Consider the following 17639-nt stretch of genomic DNA (forward strand, 5'->3'; position numbering starts at 1 on the left):
GAGCACAACTCATTCAGGAGGCTGGGCCTGCCCTTGTTTGTGTTGAGGAAGCATTTTGTGCTGACCTCAGGGAGAGAAGAGCCAGTCCTCTGGCATGCTGCCAGTGCCTGCCAGCTGGGCCCGGGGATGGCGATAGGAGAAGAAAGTAGAGATGGAAATTTCAGCCCACAGAGCAGCCCTGCAACAGGGAGAGTGTCCAGTTCACCCTGTCCAAGGGACCCTCTGCCTTACCTTTGCCTCCTGCTGAATCTTTCCTTTATGATCCTGACACCATAGAAATGGTGTTATTGGGGAAGAAATTAGACCTGGTATTACTGGGCAGGAAATTAGTGTTTCTTCCCTTGCCATGACATTCCTTTTCCTTGTCCAGTGGCTCAAATTCACTTTCACTTAGCCACAAGTCTAATTAAATTAAGCAGGTTGCATTGGCTAGTGCAGATCTGTCCCCCTTGCTGTTACTGATCTCTGCCCTTGTGCAACTTCCCAGGCTCATCTGTGGGATTCCTCTAGTCAGGAAGTTTGCTCCAGGCTCATCTGTGCCTCTAAGCTGTAAATCAGAAGTAAACCAAAAGATTTCCCATTTCAGAAAAGGAAGACAACAATGTTTTTGTCTTTCAATACCTGGCCTCACACAGAAACCAGTAGGGAACAGTGGGATGCAATGCTGAGTTACACGTCTCCCTTTGTCCCACCTTGCCAGTATCAGCTGGGGATGTTGAGCACATTGCAGAGACAACTGGGCAGCTGCTGGGCATTTCTAGCAGCACTACAAAAAAAGTCTTGAAATTTAAAACACCACAATAAAAATGTATGATGTATACCTTTATATATCTGTATATTAAGTATGTGTCAAATTTCTGTCATTGGACACAGAGGAACAGCTTAGTGCTTCTGAAATACTAGTTTTGTTTCTTGCAGCACTGTTTACTTGTTTTCCAGGGGACTAGAAGAAATGCATCATTGCAACAATTCAGTGAGTACTTTAAGGTTTTTCAGTGTTTCTGTGTGTCTTACACACAGTGAAATGAGGGTCAGTTTTACCTTGAGGAGTTCTCTATATTGTTTTTTATGAAAAGAGGAACTCACTTCTGCTCATGTTCAGCTATTGTTGAACTCGAACTGATAGGGTTGGAAGTGCCAGTGTTTAAATAGAGTCTAGGAACAGGTCTCAAAATACAGACTTCCTGACTTTACTAATAAGGATACTCTCATTCAGGCTAGGAGCTTCTGATAAGCTTACTTCAAAATTATTTTGAGTTTTAATTGTAAGACTTGTCAAGCTGTAACTGCAGATTGTAGTCTGGGTTTATACATTCTTGACATTTACAGCTGCAAGCTTTAGGGAAAGGCAGCCTCCACCAGCACAGCTGAGTGATAGTTCAAAGCTAGAGCAGAAATCATCCAGCTGTGGAAGATTAATAATTGCAATGTGCAGAGGCCCTGCTTCATCTTTGGGGAGGAGTTCATGAGCACTCCCTTAAATGTATCCTTAGGATTGCATGGAGGGAAGTGCTGCACTGAATGCTCTCATCTGTTCTCAGACACATTGACAAAGACATAAACAATGAAAAAGCTAAAAATATCCATTGCCCCAGTTACAGGAAACACCTGCAGCCAGCAGAGCACTTAAAACTCATTTAAGTCTCATTGAGTTTGGGGAGAGTTAGAAACATGGCCACTAGCTGTTCTTGAGTCAAGGTGTCAAAGACAACATTACCTTGTTTGTGCTATGGACATAAAGAAGTGACTTCAGCACTAAGTGCTGTAGCCTGAGCAAACACATGGCATCGGCAATTTACAGTCAAAAAGACTCCACATTTTTAAGTTTAAAAAACCACTTCCTATTTAAATGCCATCTGCTTGCACTGCTGTTTATTTAAATTGTCAGTTAATCAATGAAATGTAGTTGAGCTAGGAGCACATCACAGCAAATCAGTGTAATCACCTTCATCTTCATTTTACTTTAACCGGACTCATCTCTCCATTCTGCCCCTGACCAGAGGCAAGTCAGAAGTGAAAAACAAGAAGTATCTTTTACCAAAAGGAGTGATATATCTGTGTTGCTTCAGCTCCTCCTTTTGTGGGAGCACATCTTTATGTTCTAAAACACTCACTTCCAGTATCTTTTTTCCTAGGGCAATAAGGGGAAGAGATTGGATTATTCACCTAGAAATTAACAGCACAGCCTAAATCTTGTCTAAATCCTTTATCAAATAGCTCTTCACATTTCCTTTACACCTGGCTCAAGGCAGGAACCAACTGCACCAATGAGCAGCAAAATGCACTCGGGTCTCTGTGGAGGTGACAGCCACCTAATGAAGGCAGCTTGCCTCAAATCAGTTACACCATCTTTGCACTGACCATAAAATGACATAGTAAGTGCCCCTTAAAGGCAGTTACCACATGGTTATTGCTGCTTTCCAAATTAGATTGTCATCACGAGTGTTCAGGAGTGAAAGATACAGGTAGGGAACCCGTTAATTCCTTAGCCCTGGCAGGTCGGAGCTCCCAATGCTTATTCATTTTGCATTAGCAAGAAACATCAGAACATCTCAGCTCCCCACACCACGAGGTAAATTATTCCTGGAGCACTGTACTTGGTAGCCTCAAGTTTAATTACCTTGTAATCTGCAGGTCATGTTATTACTCTGTGGTTACACGATTTTTTTTTTCATACCTATTTATATAACCTATAAAAGAATGTGACATTGGAGTGAATTTCTCTAAATTGGTCCCAGGCACACAGTTGCCCCAATGTTTGAAAAAATTAGATTCTTCTCTCAGTGAGCATCTGCAGGCTAATCCTGTATGCTGTTTTAAGAATGAAACATGTACTCATGTTTTAGCAAGGCACAATGCTTTTTAGATAAAGCCAAAATATTGATGCCAATATGAATTTCAGTTTTAAGCACAGATATCTGCTCCCAGCTCATCTTGGGTAGTATTCCCAGTTGGAGATAATCCAGAACAAATTTATCTCAAAAGATACATGCAGATTATGAGTTTGATTTCTTCATCAATATCTTTTGTCATGTTTCCTTACATTCAGCATATTCAGCCCTAAATAACAAAAGAAACAGGCTGTTTGGTGGATGAGACCTAAAGTCATAGAAAGGTGGTCAAGTGCTGCATCCTTCTTTGTTCAAAAATAGCCCTCTCATCAAAAGTTTTCCAAAGAAGGAGTCCTATACATGGATTTTGTGCCAAACAGTGTATATCTATAGGGGAAAAGCTTGTCCCGCATCACTGTCCAGAGGCACATCCCATCGCTGTGGACAGCAGCTGAGTCGCAGTCAAAGATCTGTCCCTCTGATTGAAGTGGAACATTTGATGTATAAAGATACCTTTTTTCATTTCTTCCCCCAAACTATAGGAAATGACTGTAACTGTCTCTGCTGGCCACTTCTGTATTGTATTTAACCTTATACATATTTTACAGGTTTCCTTAAATTAAAGCCCACAAAGATATTACCCTTTGCAGCAAAGAATGCATTTAATTCTTCTTTGCTGCATGGTATTTGATTAATGTCAAAGTCTGTTTTTTAGTTCTGGAGTACCTCAGTGTGTTAGTAAACAGTGTATAATTTCTTACTACATAAGGGAAGAAGCACACAAATATTTTCATTGCAGGCAGCATCTTTAAACGTTTCTTTATCTTGAAAGCACTACTAGGTTTTCCAGCTAAATGTTACAAATTTGTGCAAGTATTTTTTTTTTTTTTTTATATTTTGACCATTTATCTGGTTAAGGGAGGAAGGAATATTTGCTCTGCCCTAGAATTTTAATGATGAAATTTTGATTCAGAAGATAAATAAATTACAAGCAGGATTAGTAGTGAAGTTAACTCTTATCACATCTGGCTTATAGAAATATCTGTGCTGGAGCAAACTCTGTAGGAGGATGTGAGCTCTCAGTTGTGCATTGCACTTTTTGGTACAAATACTTTTTTTTTGTCTGACAGATCCATGTTCCTAACAGATTCTACCCCCCAGTTTCCTTTGTGGCCCTTTGGATTGTAAGTATCACATCCAATATGATCTGCTCAGGAATACTTTGACCAGCAAGTAACTCACAGGATCTGTTTCAGATGAAGCATGGATTGATGTGATCCCCCTCAAAACTATGAATAGGTTTTTCTTCCTTCCCTCCTCACCCTACTTCCCCACTCCTTTGTGAATCAGCAATAAACACCAGATGCCCTTTGCAACATGAAAAAGGGATGTACTCCTCTAAACAGAATTTCTGAAAAACAGGTAAATTGAATGCTTACAAGCAGTTCTGCTTAGGAAAATGGGCAGCTGTTCTTTTTTTCACCTGAGAAGCTTCAATCAAGAGTGGTAATTTGCACACCTGAGGGAATAAATATGAAGTAACTACAGCAGAATATGCACAGGTGGAATCCACAATCGGGACCTTCTGTATAGAAAGACAACAAACGTTTTTCCTCTCTTCAGCTGAGGGGGTCTCTCTGTTTCTGATAAAACAAGGGGAAGCTTTCCCACTGTGTGTAAGAAACTCCAGGGTTTCATCTTTTGCAAGAAGAAGTAATAGATTAATAGGAAAATCTTTTTCTAGACTGATGCAGACTTGTTTCAGGAGCTTGCTAATTGACAAAGCAAGCCTCAAGAGCCATCTAGAGGTTGTTTGGTAAGACTCATTTTTATTATTTTAAGACTGTGGCTTTTCTGTGTCAGAAACCCCTAGTTCTTTCAGGTTTTGCCCTTGTGTACAGGTAAATCAGGAAGACCTCTAGTTATATCACTTGAACTTCATCATTGTAAACATGGTATCAGAGTAATCATCCCCTTTACCCACAATGCAGCTGGTTTATTAATCAGAAGCTGCATTCTTGTGGTACAAGAAAAAGGTATTACAGGAGGTGCTATGAGAGGCAGAAAGCATTTGGCATGAGGACTGTGCTCTTGTGAGCTCCAGACACACTCCAGGGGAAAACAAGGACCTGGTAAGGGGATAAGCAGATTTTGCCAAACTGTGATTTGCTTAATGATGACGGTTTTGCAGTCCAGATGGCATTGTCTGACCTGTTCTGGCTTCCCCTTAAGTCTGTGTCGAATCAAACCAAAATCAATGCCCTGCTCTGAACAGGTGCCATGGTTTGCAGAAGAATGGGAAGAGTAAGAGGTTTGAGTGGGGTCTGTGAGTTCACTCCCACGATTTACAGATAGCCAAAATGTGCCAGCCTTCAGACAGAGATCCTCTTTGGGGGAACCATGGGAGACTTGTTTTTGAGGTCCCTGCATGGCTTAGAAGCAAGGAGAGAACAGGGTTTTGCAGACAAGGTGATGGGAACAGTCCTTCAGTTCTAAAATGTTTGTTTCAGTTTGCAGCTCCAGTCTTTGGTAGACTGTGTATTTATTCAGATTTCAAGATATCTTCAGAATTTTTAGTGTGAGCAATGGAGATAATTTTCTGTATTGAGTTTAAATCTCTATTTGTCAGAAAAGAACAAGTATGACCTTTCACTAAATCAGACTGAAACCACTTCCTGGCACCCTTTATTCTCCAGACAGGAACCCAGTGAAGTTCTTGTGTAAGTTGCTTTGATGTTATTACATCTTATGTTTGTCTCAACAAAGAACTTGGACTTGAAGGTCTGAATATACTTTGCCAAATCAAAACTTTGCACTGAGATGATAAATACAGCTATACCTATTAAAATCCTTCTGAGGAGGAAGCACATTTGTATACAGAAAGAAACACAGCAGGAGTGTTATGTATTCACTTTAGGTTAAAATATGTACTTTGGATTCAGAGGAATCTCTTTGATATTTCTTGTGTAATTAAGCTGCTGGAGGAAGTACTTGAATGCCAGACTGGAACAACAGAAGCACAAAGGGGATGAAGTGCTGATGTAGCACCAGTAAAAGTGAGCCCACAAAGTTCTCCAGGGCTACAGAGATACAGAGATTGCCTGCTCCAGGGAAAGGAGGTTCCTGCAACTTGGGTTTATTCGGATTTTCCACCTAGCCTGAGTTTCTGGGAGAACGAGAATGGAGAGAGCAGCAAGAGATGTTTAATTTCAGGGTATTAAACCCTTCTAAAATGTTTCTAAAGTGGTAACCCAGGCAGCTGCCTAATGGATTCCCAGGGCTGCCCTGGGCAGGCCAGCACAGGCACCTGTGAGGTCCCTGTACAGACCCAGCCCAGGCACAGCTCCACTCCTGCATTATGCATGACCCCAGCACTCCCCAGGTGTGGTGGAGAGGGGAACTCGTGCAGATGCTGCTGGGTAATGGCAGGGGCTCTTTGAATCCTGGGAGAGGCAATGAGAGGTTTTATCGATACCTCTTATGAATGAGCTGAAGTGAAATGTTTCCATAAGGGATTTCTGCCTTCAAGATGCATAAACTGGCTCGATCAACATGCTGAAGGAAGAAAGAGACAACAAAGATAAAGACTTCAGGGTGGCCACTGTTCAGTTTATGCCAGGTATTCCAGCCATGACTTTGAGTGTCAATGAGAACAGACAAATAATAGAAGGGTGAAAACTGAAAATCACGGCTAAAATGTTTCTCCAGCAGAGATGTATTTCTGTACATCTGAATTCAGAACACTAGACATGAAAAATAAGATTTAAGAGTTCTAACCTTTAGAGAAACAAGTGCACAAGAAAATGTGTTCTTGTAGAAGATGCCAAAACACAAGTTCACTATAATGCAACAGCCATATAATTAACAAAAATGAATGAGCAAAATATGAGAAACACAAAATGTATAAACAGAACATAGAAAAAAAATACATGTGTATATACACACACCTATATATGTAATATGAATATGAGTATATAGCATCTGCTGGTAGCTCAGCTATGCTGCACAGTAGCCACTGCAATATGTAATCTATCAAATTGGTGAAATCAAAATAGCATTAATTATTTCAACAATGTATCTCTTATACACAATGGTCAGGCCTGGCCCATGGAGAAAGGCAGGGCTCTCACTAGGAATGCAGGCTGGGTTGGTGTAATATAAACATGGTTAAGTGAATACTTAGAAATCTCTGACTTTTGCATACTGATTCAGAGCCTAGAACTATATAAACTTCAAGTAAGTACTAACAAGAACTTAGAAGAGCAGACCATCCAGTTAATCAGTGATCCTGCCTAAAATTGTTCAATGGTCTTTTGTAAAATGCAATTTTAAACTGTCTTTCCTTAACATGATAAAATAAACAGTGGTGATCCTCTGACAGAAAACACACAGGTAATGCTTCAGACAGTTCTTAGTATTTAGCACCTTTAAATGAAGTTGCAGATTCAAATTCAACATAAAACTCTAATAAACATTACAAATCAAGAATACTTGTCTAAGAAAAAAATAGGTTATTTCCTCATTTGCCTACGTAGATGGATTTAATAGATATATTCTTCACTGAAAAGAAAAGAATAATGGTGCAAACTCCCAAATCTGTGAAACTCCAGGCCTTAATGTCTAAACCATGACGGGGTCTTTACTCCACATCCTCACAGTAACCATGCCTTCAGATAACATCCAACTCCCTCCACTGAGAATAAGCAAAATAAAAAAAAATGCAAAATATTAGTAAGTAATAAATTATTGAGAACAAACTAAACCAGCACATAAACATCACATCTTTTAAAAAGCAAGTTTTTGATGCCTTTTGGAGGCTTGAGAAATGAGCTAAGCCACATTGCCCACAGTCTGTTATGTCTGATCACTTCTGACAGGGGGCAACACTTCACACAAAGAGCATAAAACACCCTGAAACATCAGAAAAAAGCAAGAAAGAAATGCAGATAAGAGATTAAAAGGAACATCTTGGGCTGGATGTTTGCTTCCCTTTTGTAAACTCACATCTGTCTACAGCATGATCTAGGAGTGATGAGGTCAATGTTTGTATTTCAGAGTGAGATCAGGCTCTTTTCCTCACCCAGGGATCAGTGTTATCATTCTCAAGCAGTGCCACAGAAATGAGTGAGATTCCTGCAGAGTAAGGGAGCACACAATGTGTGCAGATTGCAGGTGCATTTATGTCCAACATCAGAGGTAACATATTCTCAAAATTACCGACAAATGAGTTGGAGTTTTCCTTTGTGTGACACAACTGTAAGACATTACTTTTTAGTGTTCTTGTAACACATTTGCAGTCCAACTCACCCCCCAGAGAATACTGTGGAGTACATAACAACAGCAAAATTCCTGATATATAATCAAAATCTACAGCTTTCAATTAAAAGTATGCTTTAAAATTTGCCATGCTGCCAGCCACACACTTTACATGATGGAGACCAGCATATATTTGAGAACAGCTGTAAGTAAATGTAGAACCACATCCTGCCTGTAGACATTTGCAGTATGATTTTACCTCATTTGCAGGCCCTTGTGTTCACAAATTATAAGCTGATGTGGTCCAAAGCCAGGAGAGTGCTTCAGAGCTTTGTTACTTTCTTTACTTTCCATCTCTTGAAGAACAGCAGTCTAGCTGTGAGCTCAACAAGATGTTTAAATTTGAATTCTGTGTAGCTGACAGACCAAGAAAGAGAAGAAAATACACAGGAATGAAAGTTTCAGCATGTGCCAACATATAAATGAAAAGGTGTTGTGACCCTTTCTCTAGACCACGATCTCTGTAACCCTCTGACTTTGCCACTGTGAACAGAGGCTCTAACATTCCATCTGTCCCAGCAGCATCTTTGCACTACACCCAGTTATCCTGCTGAAGGATTTTCATCAAATTCAGATGTTTTCATCTGCTGCTTTTCATCTGTGGCACCAGGTTGCACTGCATCAGATTATCTTTTATCAGCTCACAGTCTTGCTTGTCATGAGAGGAGACGCAGCTCAGATGGACTGAAGAAAAAATCTGTCCAAAAACATTTGTCAGGAAATGTCTGTGCTTGGAACAAAAGTATCTGAACCAAGATGGAGGGCCTAGGGTTCTTTATGATTTTGGATTTTGTGGGGTGCCACACCAGTTAAATTAAACTTACATGTCCCAAATCAGTAGTTGTTGTTTTAGTTCCTGGTACATCCACACATATTTTACTGTTCATTTCAGAATATTTTTTTTTGTTTGCAGAATTTTACCTATAATTTCCATACTAGCATCTAGTTATAGCATTATATGTTCCAGATCACCTGTAGATTCTAACATTTTAACACCCAGATAGGAGATGGAATCCTGCAAACTAGGATATTTATGATGGCAAATGGTTGGTTGGCACAGCTGCTGCTCCACGGACTGAGCTTACTGGAGTAGCAAGAGCCTTCCCAGCAAAGTTTGCCATTATCCTAAACAATCAAGTCACTTCAATCAAATCATTGAAGCTATTCATTCATTATGTTAATTAAATACATTAATGTTTATACACTGAACCTAAAATCAGATAAAGAAGAATTGCATATCATAAATCCACTTAGAAAATGAAAATTTCTTTCCAAATGACTTTGAAAGGAGGGCACAGAGCTACTCACCAGTTTGGTTTGACACAGAGAAATATTTTAAATTTCACAAAGAAAAAAGATGTTTCTGAAAATTTTGGCATCTTTAGTTCAGTGTTTTTCTTAAAAATTGAATGAATTTTACTTTGCTCTTCTCATGTTTCATTTTGTCATTTCTAGCTGCTGCTCCTTCCTTTTCTATTTCAAGATTACATTTTTTCCTGTAAAATTTAATGGTTTGTTTCGATTAAACAGCCTGAAGATAAAAATATGCTGCTTTGGGCAAACTGGTTGCTTCAGATGAAGCCAAAATTACTTTCCTTTTTTGTTTTTTTCTTTGTGAAAAACAAAGCAATAAAAAACCAAACAGTGTCTTCTAGCTCAGTCACCCTGTTCTTCAGCTTGGCTGGCACTCCCCAAGGGTACAGGTGAGATGAGAACAAGCAAGGAACTGAGTCTTGGAACCTTTGAACTTGGATCTTGCAGGAGGACATTAATGAAATATGATGCAACCGTTCTACCTGTTAAATCTTTCAGTTCAGATTGTTGATATTAAAATTGGAATAGGTCCAGTTCAGACCAGTGATTCTGTATATTACATGTCCAGCTGCCTCCTCACTTCAGCTTTAAAGGTCTCAGGGAAAGAATGTCTGACCTGCAAATGAGATACTTCACTTCAAGAAGTGTCTCCCCAATATTCTTCCTTTGATATTCCCTGGTATCTTTCCCTGATAGTCCCTGAATTTTCCTTTTCTTATTTTCAGCCTACTGCCCCTTAGGCACAGCCAGCTGTTTTCTGCCAATGCCAGAGCATGTATGACAGGCGTAGCATAATATTAAACACATTTTATCTATGGACTGTTCTGGGCTGTGTCTGGGCTCCTTGCCAAAGCTCTTGGCACATCCCTGCCTTTTGCAGCATCCAGAATGAATTGATGACTGAGACAACTTATATGATGGAGTAAAGTACCCTTACTGGAAGTGACAACCGTGTTCAGGTCTAAAAACTGTTGAGTTAGTTAAAGATCAATTTTCCCTATTAGCCAATCAATAAACTAAAGGCAGCTTAGAGGTCATTGGAGCAAAAATGTCTCCCCTGAGTCGTGAGCTGAGATCACAAACAGCCCAGTAACCAAAGCTCTCCACCCTCCAGTGCTGTAGAGCTCACAGTGCAAACACCCCTTTTGTCTGTAAAAATGCACTGAACATGGCAACAGTGCCCTGGGATTCCAAGTGAACAATCCTGGAAAGAATTGCACAGAAAAGATTTTTGTCCCTTTTTTTGCTCTCCTGCATTGCTTCCCACTTTGCTTAAAATACTCTCTACCTGGTGCCTTCTTTTCATGATAATCCTGGTTTTAGCCATGGCAGGTATGACTGATAACACTATAGAAAAAAAGACAAGACCAGGGGAGGAATAAACCCAGAGACATTCTGAGCAGAGCACTTTCAGTGGGTGGGGTGCATGTAAAACACAGGCTTCTCTGCAAGGAGCTGAATTGAAGGTTTTTTAAACCAAGTCTAGGCTTTAAAACAATTGATGTTACGAGAAAGGTACTGACTATCTCTAGAGAAGCCACAAAGACATTTTCCACTGACATACTACACTGTTGTGTGTAGAAAACTCTGAACATGCACTGTAGCTTAGAAATAAGCAAATTTATTTGCTTATTTCACATATTTTTACAGTGTGGAAATTAAATACCAAAGTATACCATGAATAGGGAGCTGGCCTAAGATTCTGACCCACATGGGAGCTTCTAGAGATTTTCTTGGTTGGATTTACTCTGAGCATCTCATAATCTCACAGTCCGAGAATTTACAGCTTCAGAATAGCTGTAAATTCATGAAAAATCCAGTTAACCTCATTTAGATTAGGACATAGGTAGGCAAATTTCTTCCATGAGCAAAATTTATCCTTTCATTTTTTTCTTCATGTCCTGTTACTGTAGCTAGGGGAGGTGCAATGCACACCTGTCCCAGGTACAAGTAAAGGAACAAATCTTTGTAAGGCACTGGAGTAAAAAGTGAAATCCCTGTGCTCACACAATAACCCCTGAAGGCAGATACTCGTGCTGGAGAGGTCAGTTTCCTTCCCTGCTGATAGAATATTTTTTCCTCTTTTGTTTCTGGACACCCATAGAATAATTGAGGGGAAAATGGTCCCATGGGAATTGGTCTTGAACACTGCTAAAAAATTATACCAACTGCACAGCAAACACTCGAGCTGCATGAAGATGAATGGAGGGGAAAAAATGTCTAATATTCCCTGAAAGTTTTCTAAGGTTTTTATGGAGAAATTCAAGCCCATGTATCTGCTAAAATATCCATTGTTGTGAGCAGTTTACCTCACAGAGAACTTCAAATGTTCTTTTTATTTTGTGACAGGGCAGAAGTATTCACACCCATCAGTTTTACACACAGAAATAATCAATTGTTGCTTTTCTGACAAAACTCCATCACTGTAAAAATGCTCCATTAAATGTCTGGTAATAACATTCTATAGATGTTTTATTGGAAAAACAAGTTTCTCTAAGCCAAACTGCACACAGCATACTGGTAAAAATGGGAAATAAAACCTTCATGCAATGGAAATATGTTCAAACCAGAAAACACTGGTGTAGAAAACACAGAGAAGAGCTCAGTAAATTAGTTCGATCCAGGCTATAAAAATCTAGTGGTAATCAAGAAAAGCCTGGTTCAGGTGGTTGGCTGGAATGATATCAGGGAGACTGCCACCAGGAAAATGACCTTTGGTGCTCTTGCTCCTTGAAAGCCGTGCTCCCTTCTCACTATTTACTCTGTCAGTAGCTCAGCTCCCAGAGGATCTGTGTTGATATTTTTTGAAGACATTTTTGTATAACTTTTCTTAACAAAAGTTTATCTCCACCTCACCAAAATTCCTATATTGAAAGTACACTGGAAATATTTTGTCCCTTTGAATTTTAAAAATGTTTTGGTTTTAGAGAAAAAGCTCCATGTTTTCCACAGGGATAAACAAACCTGTTTTCTAGACAGCTATCACCCATCAGCTGTCTCCTCATCAGGCCTCCCACCCTTCTGGGAACTGAGCTACAGGGAAGACATCAAAGCAGACAGACCCTTCTCTCTAGTCATAGGAATTGGTTTTGGTATCTTCTCTTACTCTGTTGACAATTTTCAAGCTACTATTTTAGTTTCTTTCTTCATCAGTCTTCAGTTTTTAGTATAAATTGTCCCTGATCTTGCAGTTTATATTTCATTCACTTTTTCCCGTGGTGTTTGTTACACTATTTTCTCCTGTGTTGGTCACTGAACCTTGGCTCTTCCATTATTTCTAACCTGTGCCTGCTGTAGTAAATTCCCACATAACCTTTGAATCCTTGAGACAGAAAACCACAGCATCTTTGAGGAGATTGTCTAGGCTGTCACCTTTTGGATTTAGGAATGTGTGCAGCCTGGAGATTTAATCCCTGCTCTTGTCTAAGGTCTTCAGGTTTGCCACCCTAACCTCTGTGACACAATTTTAAGGGAATTCTTAATATTAAATTACAAAGCTCTGAATTATCTCACCATATAGGGCTTTTCATTATCCAAATCCTGTATATATTTTTTCTTGTTCAGAAAGCCTTTCCTTTTCAATTTATCCCAGGAAAACAGGGCAGATCTTGAGAGAATCAGACTGGGTAGCACTGGGAAGCTAAAGATTCAGTTCCAGGGGACCAAGAGAGGCACAGGGGACTGAACTGGTACCAGTGGCTCTGGAAATCCTGGACTTGGGGTAACAACTTAGACTTGTTCCCAGGCTGCAGAGATTATTCCTCTGGATATTGCACAATGCAGCAGATTGGGCTATGGAGCTCTCCAAGATCCTGTTTATTCAGTGCATAAAATTTACTTCTGGGGGCCCCAGCTGAAGCACAGACAAAACAATTTTCCCCATAAAGTTTTGCAGCTGCTCCAAGGGTCCTCCACTAAAAGCCTCCACACTTGTGGAAAGGACAAGAAAAGGAAAATGTGCATTAGTTCCCCGTTCTGAAGTGGGAGTAATCACATCTATTTTCTTTCCTTTTATTCAAGCCTAATGCTCTTTAGAATAGAGACCATGGTGCCAGGGAGGTCCCTCATGATGTGCACAAGGGATTGCTAAGAAAAGTTGGTTTAGAGTCATATGTAGAATGAGAGAACAAAGCCCTTCAATACAACCACCACTATATACAGCTTTGAATTTGCTCTGGCTATGGAGGGAACTTGCTCTGGCTATGGAGGGAATTTGCTCTGTCATGCTCAGGAGAATGGGATGGCCCAAGAACATGACTGTGGAGGTGCATCAGGTTGCCTGGTCTTCATCAGCCAGAAAGATGATGATATTAACACCTGGATTTCCCTGTGGAGACCACATTGGCATGTCCACTCCCCTGCTGTGCCCAACATTCAGCATGCACATTATAGCTCCTACACCCACATTCAGGTCAGTGGTGTTTGTAGGGACTTGTATTCAAGTGGCTGCTCTAGGAAATAAAAGTAGATCTGTAAAATCACAGTGTGTAATATATTAGAAATGGAATACAATCCTCAGGGGGGATCTTCATTGAGACCAGTGGGATGATTCAGTGGAAAATGATGAATGGCTACTGCCCTTTTCTCCTTCCAAATAAACATTTCATCCCTCTCCATTGGAGCTGGGCAGCAGATGCAAAATTACAGCACAGAAAAAGAGCATAATTTGGCCATAAAAATGTTGCAATAAGTTGTTATATAACTGAAATGCCACTGCCTTTAGTGCATCCACCCACTCATTTTACAACCAGTTAATATTTTTCTGAACTTACATGTTGTATTCTATCCTGCCGCCTCTGCAATCTTTTTGCCTATTTTTCTGCCAAAGCCACAAGAATAAAGCTGTCAACATTGCAACTAAGCCATCTTTCTTGTCTGGCAAATTGTCTAGTGGAGACTATAACCTCCTGGCTGCTCCACTGTATAATGTAAGTATCCTGTCTTAACAAAACAGAATTTAAATATTCTTTAGATACAAGATATCTGCAGGCTTCTCAGCAGAAACAAGTTAAATATATTTCTCTGACATTTTTTACTTTTCTCCAGTGGGAATGGCACAGACATTCATATTAAGCTGAACACGTATTGACATGCTTAGAGAGATGTTATATGGCTTTTCAACTGAAATATCTCCAGGTATTTGAACTGCAATAATAAATATGGCCGCTCCTGAGGGAAGGAAGAAGTAGCAAGAAAATTCCCCAGAAGAGTGTGATTAAGAACTGAAGTGAGCCACTGGCATACAGTAGTTATGCTTTGAATGTGATTGGGATTTATGATTTCAATTAATGCTGGAGAACAATTTTAGAAAGTTATTAGCAAGCTCCTGGCTGAACAGAACACAGTTCATTTGTGCATTCCTCCAGATTAGCTTTATCATTGTTTTGTTTACAAACACAAGGCTGGATCCTCTGAGATGTGTTTTGGGGAGGCACAGATGACAGCTGCACAGGAGCCACATGGACCAAAAATGTGGCCTCATTTATGTGGTAGTTTTTAGTGTATTGAAAGAGCTATAATTTTACATTTGAGAGATCAAAAGAGAGAAATTCATAAGAGAAGAAAGACCCATCTCCTTTTCTCTGCTTTTCCATTTTGTGTCCCAAGAAAGGCTCTGGGCTGTGTGTTCATCTGATGTAAATTTGCTGGATGTACATCACCAAGGAGCTGGGCCCTCCTGAGTTTCACTTACAATTTACAAACTAACTGAGGCCTGACATGACTGTCCATGTGGGCTCGTGCTGCACATATCTATATGTGCCTATATCTCGGTATTTATATATTGATAAATATAAACATGTCTCAGCTTGCTTTTATTTTCTATAGACACAGCTCTCCCCATCTGCCTCCTCATTTCAGAACTTCAATGTCATCTGTATTTGTTAAGGCCCTGTCACCTCAGGCAGGGTCTGCTCGTGGGGATCTCTGTGCTCTGTGCACCCAGAGAGAGCCCGAGAGCTGCAGTCTGAGTCCTAAACATGTCTTGGCTCACTGAGCTGAATAAAGCTATTCATAAAGGCAAAAAAAATCAGGTGTAAGCAGCTGAAGGCTTGGAGATTAATGAAGCATTCGGGAAGGAAAGCAGCAGAGGTTTTTCAAGGCAGTCTTGCCCCAGAGAAGTGAGGAGGGGCACGAATACCCTCAGGTTCTTGTTGCCACTGGCAGCAATGACAGCAAGCACCAGAACCTTGTCCTCCTTCACCTTGGTCCCTCACTGTCCCCTGTTTCAGTTAGACCTCTTCTACAAAAAGTAGTAAAGGCCCCTTATTCCCTTCTGTCAGGTAGTAACAAATATTTATTCACGACTCATTATGTAGCTAGGTCAGTGTAAATACTTTGGTTTAGGTAAGGAGGGCAACGATCATTCTTTCTCTGAAGAAATACAAAAATCTCCATTCAGACTAGCTCTTACATGAATTCTCTCTCTCTGGGTTTGTATGGTTGAAGAACAAATGCAAGGGACAGCAGAATTACATCTCCTTGTTTTCCTGTTGCCAACACTGCAGTATTTCATACAGAGCAGTTTATGTGAGAAGCATTTTCCCTTTCATTTCAAAGAGCAGCATTTCAAAGCCTTGTGCCAGGCTTGAACCAACACTGTGGCTGCCAGCGTGACTCACAGCTACTTTGGCAGAACAATATCTGCCAGTGACTAGAAGAGAAAATCTCACTGATGCTTCAGGCACAACTCTGTGACAATAATAGAGTAATTAACTTTTGAAGCCGACCATTTCAATCCGTGCATAACAAGAGTAGGAGAAACCTTCCACCTGCATATCTGGTGTGTCCCTTGAACCAAGACATGCAAGTGTTTTAAACTTTGTGAATTAACATTAAACTACAGAATACACAGCTGAGCCAATGGAAAAGAGATTCTGCTTTACAGTAATATGTTACTTGTGATTCCTGTCAAGACTGTGGGAGGTAAAATCACTGAAAAACAATCACTTCCTTAGAAATTTTGACATTGTGAGAAGTACTGTAGCAGAGAACGTACCTTTTGAAGTTTTGCTTTCAGTGGGCTTCACATGTGTCTAGACTACCTTTCAGCAAGGCTCCTGGACACAGGCTTCACAATTTTGGGAGCTCCACTGAGGCTGTGAGCATGGAGCAAGAAGGGAAGAGGCCAAAGGCAGCTCTGTTTCCTTCAGATCACAGGAGTCTCTGTGCCAGCTGCCTTCCTCCCAGAGCAATGAGAGACCCAAGAAGAAGGTTTTGAAGTAAGTTGAGAAATTTTCTGAAGCATTTCAGGGGTGTCTTTTCTCTGGTTTTACCTGAGAGAGACACTGGAAATAGAAATGAAAATGAAAACCACAGCTTGTGAGTGCTCTTAAAGCTGATGTTAGTCCTCCATAGCCTCGAGCACGTTCTTACTATTACTCTATATTATGGTTCACAATTTCAGAAAATGGTGAGTAAAATGTTTTTTGGCTTGTTTATTTTTCCATATGTCAAAGGCAAAGCTTTCCCCTTTGCTTCCATTGAATCTAAAACTGACAAGGCTGATCTTCTTTAACAACTCATATAGCACCTTATTCTGCCAAGACATCTTTGTTTGTGCACCAGCCACATCAAATGCAGTTAGTGCCAGACTGGGAATACTGTTTATTAGTTAACCACAGCTGCAGAACTAGCAGATGGAGCAGAGTGCATTTTTGTTGAACATCACAAAAGTAATGACTACTGTTCTTTTCTTTTTCCTTTTTAATCTGTCATTGCTTCACAATGGAGTTGCAGATTTCGTTAGAGACTTCACAGACTGGTACAGAAACCACAGTATCCATTACATTTAATTACTCCCCCATTTGTTCAAACAGTGAGTGACTTTATTAAATTGAATTATTTTCCTGTGTAGCTTACGTGAGGAAGGGGCATTATAATTACAATCAGGTTGGCATTTTAAAGTTATAACATTTGTAAGCTACAGCAAAATTTTCCAAAGCCCTGTGGAAATTACATGCATATTTAAATGCCAACAAAACTCGCTCACATACCACCTTTAAAAATCTCTTTCTCAGTTCTGTGAGCTGAAACTGAGATCCCAGCTGAGGGGTAACAAATCAAAATGACCGAGTGGCCACCAAAACCTGCGTCCTCTGAGAGCCCCCAGAGCAAAGATAATGATGCAGTGCCAAGGAGACAGCAGCAAGTCTGGGGCTGCTCACTGTTACTTAGAAC

At 40.2% G+C, this 17639-nt stretch overlaps 1 long non-coding RNA gene across 1 annotated transcript; it reads right to left on the reverse strand.

Moving 5' to 3' along the window:
• Positions 1–7372: 7372 nt before the first annotated feature.
• On the reverse strand, positions 7373–16721 carry LOC138117492 (uncharacterized). The gene is made up of 3 exons (XR_011154675.1): positions 16459–16721; positions 8347–8504; positions 7373–7524 (listed from the first exon to the last, which is right to left on the reverse strand). It is a non-coding gene; the product is annotated as an uncharacterized lncRNA (long non-coding RNA).
• Positions 16722–17639: the final 918 nt, after the last annotated feature.

Source organism: Aphelocoma coerulescens, chromosome 12 (assembly GCF_041296385.1).
Source record: "Aphelocoma coerulescens isolate FSJ_1873_10779 chromosome 12, UR_Acoe_1.0, whole genome shotgun sequence".
In the NCBI taxonomy this organism is placed as follows: domain Eukaryota; kingdom Metazoa; phylum Chordata; class Aves; order Passeriformes; family Corvidae; genus Aphelocoma; species Aphelocoma coerulescens.